Here is a 12,349-nt window from a genome sequence, read left to right on the forward strand (position 1 = left end):
TTTATATCTAGGATGAATGATAAATAATAAACATGCGTTAGGAACAATATGTCCTTCTTGATTATGACGGTAAAATTGTCAATGAGCAAGGGATTTTAAAAATCCTTTCATCTACCATTCATGTTAAACATTATATACTTTGTTCAATTATTTATACTAATTTTATTTTTTTCACAAACCCGGCGGGAACGAAACGACGAAAGAAAAATCTAAAAATAAGATAGTTCAATCTCTGAAGTGCCTTTTTAATTGCAACATGTATATAGAAGCAGGGGCAATTCAAAGTCCAGTAACGGGATTTCAAGCCCTCTCCCTTTCCCTTAATTTTCTTGGTGAAACCTATGCCGATTGAAAAACGAAAAATATCCCTAGTTCAAGTTTTGGCCACCAACGTTTTAATCAGGGAGATTTCATGGTTTGGGCATCATAGGCATCACTCTTGGGATAAGGTAAGGAGAATAGATTATGTCAGATATTTTCTAAAAATTCACCCAATTAAAATGAAGAATATAGTCATAGAGTATTATATATGCGTTTTCTGAGTATTTAGGCTTTTGGAAATGAGAATTTTGAATTATTATTATTATCTCTATATTTTTGGGAAACAGGTATTTTGAGGTTGAGTAAAACCTTAGAGATGATTACACCATTACTTTTTCAAAAGAAAATATAGTTATCTTAGGCAGAATATTATATTATGAATTATTAACTCAAATTGTGAAGCATGAGATTAATACAGAATAATGATATGACAGTGTTTTTATACAGAATTGTAGTAAGAAAGAATTTAACAGAGTCATAGAATGACCATGTTTAATACAAAGTAATAGTATGACAATGTTTTATATAGAGTTATGATATGACAGTTTTTATACAGAGTTACAGAATGACAGTGTTCTATATAAAACTACAGTATGAAAGCATTTTATATAGAGTTACAGAATGACAATGTTCTATACAAAACTATAGTGTAATAGTGTTTTATACTAAGTTTCAGTATTATAGTATTTTATATACAAAATTATAGTATGACAGTTTTATACCAAATTTTGAAAAAAAATCATGTTATTGTATTAATTTATAAATCGCATTATATTGTTTAATAACCCCGATGGACCTGAAAGTTAAGGAGTTGTCCCAAGAGGAGGGCTGAATTGGATTATTAAAATTTATTTTAATTCTTTTTATGAATTCTTTAACCTCTTGTTAAATTATGAAATACACAACAAACAACTTAGTTTCTTAATCAATCCACAATCCAACACTTCAACACAATGCAACAAAACTTAAACAAACATCCAACCAATCAATCAACTTTAAAGTAATCAACCACTCAATATAATCTGCAGCACTTTAGCAATTTTCTGCTCAAGGTATTTGATTGTAGCCCTGTGAATATATGTTTGATTCAATCCCTGTATTGATGAATTTGATTTCTTAATATGAAACACAATATGAAATCCAACACTCTTTCCAAAAACTTAGACTTTAAATAAACTTTAAGTTAATAAGTTGTGGGTGTTAACCAATTAACGTACTCCCTTACGGTTTCCGCAATTTATATTGATCAACCAACATACTTCCTTTTGGTTTCCGCAAATCCAAAAATCAAATTAATCTTTAGTTTATTTAATATACAATCCACATAGTGTATATGATCAAAAATTAAAACACAATCATGCAGTAAATATATGTTGGAATTTAAAGAGGGCAAGGAAAAAGAGCGACACCACGTTTTTTACGATGTTTGGCTTATCCCCAGCCTATGTCCTCACCTTTATCCAATACCACAAAAGGAATCCACTACACCATTCCTTTCCAGGCAGAACAAACCTTTTACAAGCGATACCCCACACTTAAACACTTCTTAAGTAGGCTAGAGCAATGCCTCTCCAAGTGATACCCCACACTTGGTCACTCCTTCGATAGGCTAGAGCATTGCCTCTCCAGGTGATATTCCACACTCGGTCAATAATTGAACAACCTAGAATCGTCAAGAAACAAGAAACAATATTTGCGTGCAATAATACTCTCACAAAGGGCAAATTAGTACAAATTCAAGCACTAGATACTTCAATATTCAAATATCAAATTGAATTACTATTGAAGCTCAAATAAGAATTCACCAAGTTCTTTCTAGATGAGAATTAGCAACTCAGAACTCAGTAGTAGGATGTTCAACACTTCAGAAATTCAACAATTCAGTTGTGCAAAGATTTGGGCAAGAGAGAGTTGCAAGATAGCAAGATGTTCTTTCTGCTATGCAACATATTTTTCAGTTCTTTGTTGTTCTTCACATGATTTGATTTGCAGAACCATGTATTTAGGCTTCTAAAAGTGATTTTGTATTGCCCAAGATTACGTGAAGTATCTTCCAAGTTTTTAGAAAGTTTGGGGCACAAGAAGCCATTATTTGAATTTTAAAACATTTAAAATTTCTAACCTTTAATAGTGTTCCGACGACTAAACGATCGAGTTTAGTCTTCTGATGTTCCTTAACACACTTAAAAATTTGAACTAGACACAGGGTTAGACAACAAAACTGTAGGTTTAGACTTCTGAAGTCCCAACTTAGACAACTGAGGGTTCAGTCTTCTAAGGGCATACTGCGTCTTCACGATTTCTCCAGAAAATTGTTTAGTAGACTGAACTTATTCTTCAGTCTTCTGAGGGTACTCCTCAGTCGTCTGGGCAGACCAAATTCAGATTTTTCATTTTTGTTTTCAAAAATCATTTTTGCTTTCTTACTTTGATTTCCTATAAAACATTTTCTGGGGTTTTAAATATGGTCTCTAAGTGAATGAATACCCCTAAAGAGCTTTCAACATTTTTCCATAAGATATTTAAACATGAAGTACTTACATAAAGACTTCATAGGACTTTTGATATTCTAAGCACTTAAGTCTTCATGCTTGTTCTTTCTTTGGGCTCTCTTGCTTTGTCTTTCTTTTGCCCCATCTTGTGCTCAAGCTTTAATATACTTTAAGGTTTTTAGCAAGTCCTCTTTAACATCCATGCTCTCATATTCTTCAAGCTTTATTAGGACATCTTTTGAATCCATCCTTTGACTCTTTAAGCTTCATTTGTTCATCTTTCTTTGAAGTATAAGATTTGAATGATCCTTATGAGCATTTGACCTTGTATTCTCATACATGAGTCCTGAAATATCATCACTTAACTAAATATGTTAAGTTTATCTCATTTGTTATCATCAAAACAAAATTTTAAGCCTTGTAAGGATGACAATCTCCCTCTTTTTGATGATGACAAATAAGGAGTAAAAAATTAAGTAAGCCTTAAAAAGTCTCCCTCTTACAATAAGCATTAACGTAACAATATTTGCAATTATCACGATCAAGTTCAATATTAATTTCTATATCATGCTCATATACCAAAATCACCTCATACAAGATTAAATACCAATATATCAACTTAAGTATGCAGTATTATGCTTATTTTTTTTGCCCAAAATTTCTCCCCCTTTTGACATCAATAAAAAAGAGTAAGATAAAAGCTTGGTCTCATCTTTCCTCTTAATTAGGACATTTCCCCTTCCTCGAACTAGGAATTTAGATAGATCACCAAATGATATCTCTCTTTGAACTTTCTCATCAAGTTCATTAAAAAGGTTCTTTCTACCAGTCATGTGATTGCTGGCTCCAAATTCAAGGTACCAAACATTTTGGTCCTGGTGGGTTGAATTGTGTGCCATCTGCATCAACAATTCTCCTTCGGCTTTCTCCTTTTTAGCAAAGTTAACATTTTCATTTACTTTGTGATTTTGGGGATTACCTATGCACTCATTGCTGTAGTGTCCGTACCTGTGGCAGTTGTAGCACTGAACGTTTCTTTTGTCGACATTTAGACGGTTATTGTATCTCCCTCTTCTTCCTTTTCCTCTACCTCATGGGACATAGTTCTGTTGATTGCGTCCTTCTCTAGTGGGACCTCTTCCGCCTCTGCCACCTTCTCTAGAGTCAAAGTTTCCATAATTTCTTCCATGAGATCCTCGACCTCGTCCTCTTCCTCGCTGTGACGTACCCCCTTTGTTCTATATATTTGTAATGAGGGACAACATCCTTTGGAGGGCTTGCTTCAATGCTTTATCATCACTCCTTCTGTTGACTTTCTGGTTATGGGCTTGGAGTGAGCCCACAAGTTCTTCTATGGACATGGTTTCTAGATCTTTTGTTTCTTCCATGGTTACAACTATATAATCAAATTTTGTATCCAAAGATCACAATTTTTTTTCACAAATTCTCTTGTCGTTGAGAGGCTCTCCATTTCTTCTCAATTGGTTTGATACTACCATAACTCGGTATATCAATCACCAATAGATTCAGTATATTTCATTCTTAAGGATTCGAAATCACCTCGCAATGTTTGAAGATGAATATTCTTCACTTTGTCTGCACCTTTGTGTGTTCTATGGAGAGAGTCCCAAACTTCTTTGGATGTTTTCGTGGAGGCGATGATTTTGAATGTGGCCTCATCAAGGCCTTGGTAGATTATGGACTTCGCCTTGCAATCCTTCTTTTGATCGGCTTGCAAGATTGTTCTTTAAGCGTCAGACATAGTTGCTTTGCCTTATTTTGATGGGCTTTTTTTGTACTCATCTTCAGCTATGTCCATGACATCCTGAGCACCTAGAAGGGCTCTCAATTTGAATAGATTAGTTGTCATAATTCTCCTATGTCAACTTTGGAATGACCGCTTGGGTAGTACCATTCACCATCGGGTTTAATATATCAAAAAATAAAGTGATAGAGATTGATTTTGACAAATTGTTAGTCCATGTGGCGGCTTTTGGGCGTGCTGCGTGTCGACGATTGGATGCAGGTCTGTCAGTTGGGTCGGGTTGTCCAAGCGGGTCCAATTTCGTGTTGCTGGTTGCTGGGTCGGATCGAGGATAGGGTTTGTGGGTCAGATCTCACCAGCTGGGCAAAGAAGACGCGTGTGGGCGCGTGACGTCAGCGGTTAGTGTCATCGCCGGCACGTGCAGCTCGTGTGGAGGACGCTGTTTCGTCTGTCGGTGCATGAGTGTGCGTGTGGGGTCTTCCAGACTCCATTTGAAGCACATTTTTCACCTTTGAAATCCTCTCGACCCAAATTTTACAATGGTATGCTAAATTTTGGATTTTGAGCAACTTCAAATCTTGGAAAAAAATCAAATTTCCCTTTGTTTGCCTTTGTTTAGCGAATTTCAGGGAACCAGGACGCTTTGATACCACTGAAGGGTGGAGGGAACCCACTCAATCACTGGTTGTGATTAAAACTTAGTGAGGATTGCACACAAATACACTCAATTGATTTCAATCTGAAAAAAAATATTACAGAGAACTTATAAATACACAAACTCTCTTCTCACTGGTTGTTCACCCTCTCTACATGGCACATTACATTACACACACACACACACACACACACACACACACACACATCTATTTATAACAATTTCTAAAATAGTATAATCAATAATGGTGGGATGGTTGGTGAGGTGCCCAAATTCAACAGAGGTGGGCTTCCGGCCATCCTCAGTCAAGTTTAATTTTCAACAATAAATTCATCTTTTAAATTATATATCTGATATTAATAAATATATGATCGTCTAGCCAGGTCAGTTCAAGTAGTAAGAGCGATTTGTGACTTTGGTGACCCCAAAGGTCACGAGTTTAATTCTCCCTTGAGGCATTACACCGTGAATTACCAGGGGTATGTCAATAGGAAAACGACTTTCACCCGCTCGGGTTTGGTACCGCACCATAGTGTCCAAAGTGACGCAATGATGGTTGGAGTCCTCGGCTTATAAAAAAAAATAAAAATAAATAAATATATGCTTAATTTGATACATATTTAATATTTAAAATATAGACACATATATGGAGTGGCGAGTTCTCTTATGTATTTTTTTCTTGTTTTTGGGACTGTACAACAGTAGTCCTGGTAAGAGCATATTAACAATCAAGAAAAATAGTTACAAAAGTTGTTCTACATAAAATTTAAAGATTATTAATTGTATAATATTAATTATTTTAATATTTAATTTTATTAAAATATTGTGAGATTTATACAATTTTAATATGCTCAATCCATATCCTTCATTTATACAAGTTTAAGTACTACGTTACTAGTATGACATCATATAATTAATGAGTTTCAAACTTCCATGTATAGAGATCGTTTATTCTAAATATTTTCTTAATGAACTATATCCACATCACATAAAGATTTAACCCTAACTCGATCTTGCTACAAAACCACAAAATGGACCACGTCTACAAGGATTTGTATTTATAAAATTACTTAATTTATTTATCCAAGAAGTATGTTGTTACCATTTTTGAACATGTAATAAAAAAAAGTCAGTAGTTATTATTTATATGACCAAATGGCTGTGACCTTCAAATGATTCTAAGCAGATAGCAGTTGGAGAAGTTTCAGCAATAATCAAGTTTTTTTTGGTGAATTTTCCTTTTTGATGTATATCTGACTTATTTACTTACTAAGAATAACAAAAAGGATTCTACCACATAAATGCCTTTAAAAAAAAAATTTCGGGCCAAATGCGAGTGTGTTGATAATATGTTAATATTATTGGGAACTATCTTCCCATATAATTTCATAAAATAAGAAGCTAGCATAATATTTTCCCCCTAAAACAGTACTTAATTAAATAAAAGATCTATATGATAAATACGCAATATGAAATAAAAGACTTTAAACTATTTTTCAATTAATTTATTTTTATAATATTATTGCATAGGGTCCAATCCCAACATTATAAAAATAGATCTTGAGGCTCCAGGACTTCCCAATATAATGTGGTTTCCCCCTCAAGATTTACGCAAGCTAGATTTGGCAATGTTGCCGTTTCCTCCCTTAGGGTAGAACCCCCTAGGGACACGTTCATCCCTGCTGCCATAGACAATTCTCAATATCTCTTCTGGAGTCCTCGCATATGCAACTGAGTACTCGTCTCCTGCTAAGACATTTCTCGAAATTTGTCCTTCTGCTCTTTCTGCTTTAGAGACTATGAGCCCTTCATCTTTCAAGCCCTCGTGCCCTAGTTTGTCCCTTAGCTTAGAAATCCGATCGGTGAATTTTGCCACTGAGATTCCATAAGGATTGACCTTCTCTAGTGCATGCTAGTAAAGGAGTGTCCGAACGACAGCATCTTGACCTGACTCGACGCCCAAAAGGCCAGCAACAAGCTGAAATATTCACATATACATGCATGAATGAACACATATAAGAAGGTTTACATACATAACATAATGGGTGGGGGGATTAGGGTTGGTTATTTTTGTGATTTTGGACTAGATTTTAAATTTTGAGTTTTAAACAAGAATTTCCATACATAATGTAATAGGGGGATGAGGGTTTGCATACTTACCCTTTTTGAAGTAGCACCTTTGAGTTTAGGATTTGCTCCAACATAGCCCGTGAGTCCAACATAAGGAATTGCATAAGATGCAATGAGATCGTTAATGGAGTTGGCATAAGGGTCAAAGGGTGGTTCCAATTTTCGTCCAAAGGCACTATTTATCACTGTTGCAAACGAGTTCACACTCAAATCTAATAATGGTCTTGGAAATCCCTTTACTGTACTCTGTATTGCCCTGTGTGTATATACATGTAGCAAATTAAAAATGCAACTTCCGAGATTGAACTATCTTATTTTTAATTTTCTTTCTCAAGCATTTGTGAAAAAAATAAAGTTATTTTAAAATTAATTGAACAAAAGTAGATTATGTTTTAAAACATTGAAATGGTAGATGAAAGAATTTAAAATCCCTTGCTCATTGCCAATTTATACTACTTCATAAGCAATGAAGGACATTATTTTTCATAACGCATGTTAATTATTTATCAATTCATAGATATTAAATGACATTATTTTTCATGAAATTTAAAATAATGCATGAAAAGGGACCATAAAACTTTAGAGTGAAGGTTACAATTATTAGCCCTTATATATATAAGTGTGTGTGTGTGTGTAAACTTGAAAATAAAAAATGTTACATAATTGATTAGAAATTGATAATTATTAAGTTAATACTAAGGTAACTTAAGTAATAATTGAGACTTTGACCTTTCACAAGATCTAGGGTTCGAGTCTACTATAGGCGCACAAATTCTCCTAAGTTAAGGGGTAAACGGTCTAAAGGGTTCTGACACCCCAATTTTTCTTGAAGTCATTGAAAAAAAAAAAAAAACATGCGTGTATGCGGGAAATATTAAATTCATGTATAAAACTCTTTCACAAAACCATATATATATATATATATATATATATATATCATATATTTATGTAAGTATATCGTAAGTGCCCGATTTCTTGGTAGGCAAATTGGGCAATGATGTCTTGAATCAAAGGGTCGAGTTTGACGACCCTAGCGCCAGTGGGGGTGGGACCTCCCTTTGTCAAATTAGGGGCAAGTTGGTCCAACCCACGTCCCAAAGCCCCCCATGAGAAGAACTCTGCCTCAAAGTACTCTAGGTTTAGAGGGAACTCCAAAAGATCCACGTCCTCTTGTGGGACGTCATTGCCATAAATGCCTTCACTCAGTTCGACACCGTAGGACAGTCCTAGGCACAAGAAGAAGATGAGGCTTAATAGCCACACAACATTATTGGCCATAACCCTTATAGCTACAAGAACTAAGTCTCTCTCTCTCTCTCTCTAGGTTTTTGGTTATGGTCTGTGTGTTTGTTCACGTATATATAGGGCTAGGAGGGAATGGCTTATAATTTTTTAATTTAATGCAGACTCAAATGCAGTTTTTTACCAGAAAAATTCAAAATTTAACGTGTATTTATGAATGGCATGTATATGTATGTTCTTTTGGTCCAAATACATATGGGTGTTTTTTTTTGGTTCATTTAAGATATTTTTTAAAACTCAAAAAATATTAAGGAAAGGTAAGGAAAATATCAAGGAATCTAGATTTTCATGTTTGATTATCAAGTAAAGTGAAAAAGAAAATAAAAATTATGCCAAATCTATGAATAAAATTTTGATTTTACTCATCAATAATATTTAGTTTTTCCTAATTTTTAGTTATATTAAAATCAATTCTCATTTTTTATAGCATTTGAAGGAGAAAGAAAATATAAAGAAAATTAATTTTTCTACTTAATTTTCTCTTCTTTTATTTTCTCATACAAAACCCTTGATTAAAACATGTTCTAAATATATTCGAAATGGAGCCTTTGTTTATTTTTTCTAAGATTTAAATTTGTGAGTTCCTAGGTGGATCCTGCATCTAGATTATGTTCATTTTTTAAGTATATGTCCATTTTTTTCAACCGTTTTAATACCTCCATTATAAATATGAATTTTGACCCAATATGCATAACAAGAAATGACTCATCTATTGATAAATATATTACATTGACCATAACTCTCTCTCTCTCTCTCTCTCTCTCTCTCACACACACACACACACACACACGTTAATGCTTATTATCTTTTTCAAAATGACTTTTGACCCAAAAATAAATTATTGTCCTATAGAAAAAAAACGGTAGTCAATAAAATTAATATATAATTTATTTTTCTTGATTTATGATTTGGTCAAATGTTTACTAATCTGTAATAAAAGATGTAGAAAATAAATAGAGACAAAAATAGAAAAATAACTAGAGACGAGACATAACTTTTATGCGGTTTGGCTATGCCTATTCCATGGGCAGATGTGATAAAAAACTTCACTATCTTGGGGGGAATTACAAGATGATTTGGAACTGGTATTGTACAAAATATCTCTTATTCTTTCTATCTCTCCTTTTCTCTCATCCTTTCTATTCGTATGCCTACTCCAAGCCTTATGTATGCATATAAAAGCGAGAGGGGGAGAGAGCCCTTTTTAGAGGGCAATAAGGATAGTACATTATTTATGGTGGTGGAGGATGAAGGGGTGGAAGATGAAAGAGTGTAAGATGAAGTAGTTGAAGATAAAGGGGTGACAGTCATTTATATTTTTCACACTACTCCCCCTTGGATGCCACCTATATATAAATTCCTTCTACTAAGATCTTTAAGATGTCTAATTCTGATGAGATGAACCAATTTCTTGAATGTTATAGCAGACAAAGTTTTGGTGAACAAATATGCTAGAATATCATTTGATCGGATCTGCTGAACATCTATATCACCATTCTTCCAGAGTTCATGTGTATAGAAGAATTTTGGAGAGATATGCTTTGTTCTATCACCCTTTATGTATCCTCCTCTTAGTTGAGTTATGCATGCAACGTTGTCTTCATATAAAACTGTTGGAATACCCTTGATTTATTGAAGACCATAATTTTCTTGGATATGTGAAATTATTGATCTGAGCCATATACATTTTCTACTAGTTTCATGGATAGCTAGCATTTTAGAATGATTGGAGGATGTTGCCATAATTGTTTGTTTTATTGATTTCCAAGATATAATTATTTTTCCGTAAAGAAATACATATCCAGTTTGAGATTTAGTGTTAATAAGATCAGATAGATATACAACATCTGCATATCCTACTGGTTGAGATTTCGAATCATGTGAGTAGAATATACCCAAATCAAATGTACCTCTCAAATAGCGTACAATGTGCTTAATTCCATTCCTGTGTTACTGAGTAGGAGCATAGCTATATCTTGCTAGTAGATTTACTACTAATGTAATGTTCGGTCTTGTACAATTGGCCAGATATGTCAAAGAGCCGATAACACTTACATATGGTACTTCAAGATTAAGTAATTTTCCCCCCTTATCATGGGGTCGAAATGGATCACTCTGAACATCAAGTGATCGCAACGTCTTTGGAGATCCCAAAGGATGAACTTTGTCCATATATAATATCCTTAATATATTTTCAGCATATTTAGATTGATGAATAAGAATTACGCTATTTACATGTTTAATTTGTAGGCCAAGACAATATTTTGTATTTCCTAAATATTTCTTCTCAAATTTTACTATTAAATAATTAGTAGTTTTAGTGAGCTCTTCAGGAATACCAACTAAATTCAAATCATCAACATAAACAACAATTATAGCAAATCCGAATTCTAATCTTTTAATAAAAATGCATGGCCAAATTGAATCATTTATGAATCCTTCTTTCACAAGGTACGTACTAACTTAATCGATTGTACCACATGTGTCCAGATTATTTTAATCCATATAAAGAATATTGGAGTTTAATTGAATAAAAGTTTCTAGATTTTGCTGGAGGCAATTTAAATTTTTTCAGGGATTTTCATATAAATTTCACTATGCATTGTCCCATATAGGTATATTGTTACTATGTCCATAAAACGCATGCTCAATTGATCAGCGACTGCTAGCCCAATTAAGAATCTAAAAGTGGTTCCATCCCTTACGGTAGAATATGTCTTGTCATAATCAATTCCGGGATCTGTGAGAAACTTTGTGCCACAAGCCTTGCTTTATATCGATTAATTTCATTATTTCCATTTTTCTTGTGCATAAATACCCATTTGTATCTAATGGGCTGGATATCTTCTGGTGTTTAGACTATAAGTCCAAAAACTTATCTTTAAAATAGAGAGTTTAATTTTGATGTGATAGTCTCTTTCCATTTTGGTCAATCACTTCTATATCGACATTTATTAACAAATTTAGGTCCAGGACCCTCTTTACTTCAGGTAATGTTAAATAGTAGCTCAGGCATATGCAAATATGTTGTTGACAAAGACTTATCTTATTATTATTTCCAAGTACCTGTCCTTTTTCAAGGGATGTCTCTTTAGGAGTTTTCTCTTTATGAGATTCCTCTTCAGGAGGTTCCATAAGAGGGATTTCATTTTCCAGGGAAAACAGGTTTTAAAACATCGATGAATTATCTGCCACTGTAACTTTTTCTGGAGCGTTTATAGATTTCAATTTTCTCCTTCTCGGAGTTTTATGTTTTGCACCAATATGCCTTCCATGCTTAACTTGCGGTTTAGGTTAATTAGCCAGCTATTGTCCTTCAATGGTTTCATACAGAATGAAAATTCATTTAGACATTGCTCCAAACCGTCGATGGTTATAGGGTTATTGTCAACGGTTTGCCCAATTGCACTTTGATATCCTTTATGCTTTCCCTTTGTGCATGCTTTGTGACAACTCGAAAATTTCACTACTCTGATACCACCTATAATAATATTTTCATACAATGGAAGACCTCAAATACAAATTATTAGAGTACTAATTATCCCAATATAATAATATCATTTCTAATAGCACAATTCATATCCCTAAAATTCTGGACTCAAGAAAACAAAATTTAATTAATATCTATTTTAAATAGAACCTTCTATCCCACCCACGCTTCTGCTGCACTACTCTGATCGCTAT

At 33.8% G+C, this 12,349-nt stretch overlaps 1 pseudogene; it reads right to left on the bottom strand.

The window, feature by feature from the left end:
• Positions 1-6,833: 6,833 nt before the first annotated feature.
• Positions 6,834-8,641, bottom strand: LOC131150413 (desiccation-related protein PCC13-62-like; annotated as a pseudogene).
• Positions 8,642-12,349: the final 3,708 nt, after the last annotated feature.

This window comes from Malania oleifera, chromosome 3 (assembly GCF_029873635.1).
Source record: "Malania oleifera isolate guangnan ecotype guangnan chromosome 3, ASM2987363v1, whole genome shotgun sequence".
Taxonomy (NCBI): domain Eukaryota; kingdom Viridiplantae; phylum Streptophyta; class Magnoliopsida; order Santalales; family Ximeniaceae; genus Malania; species Malania oleifera.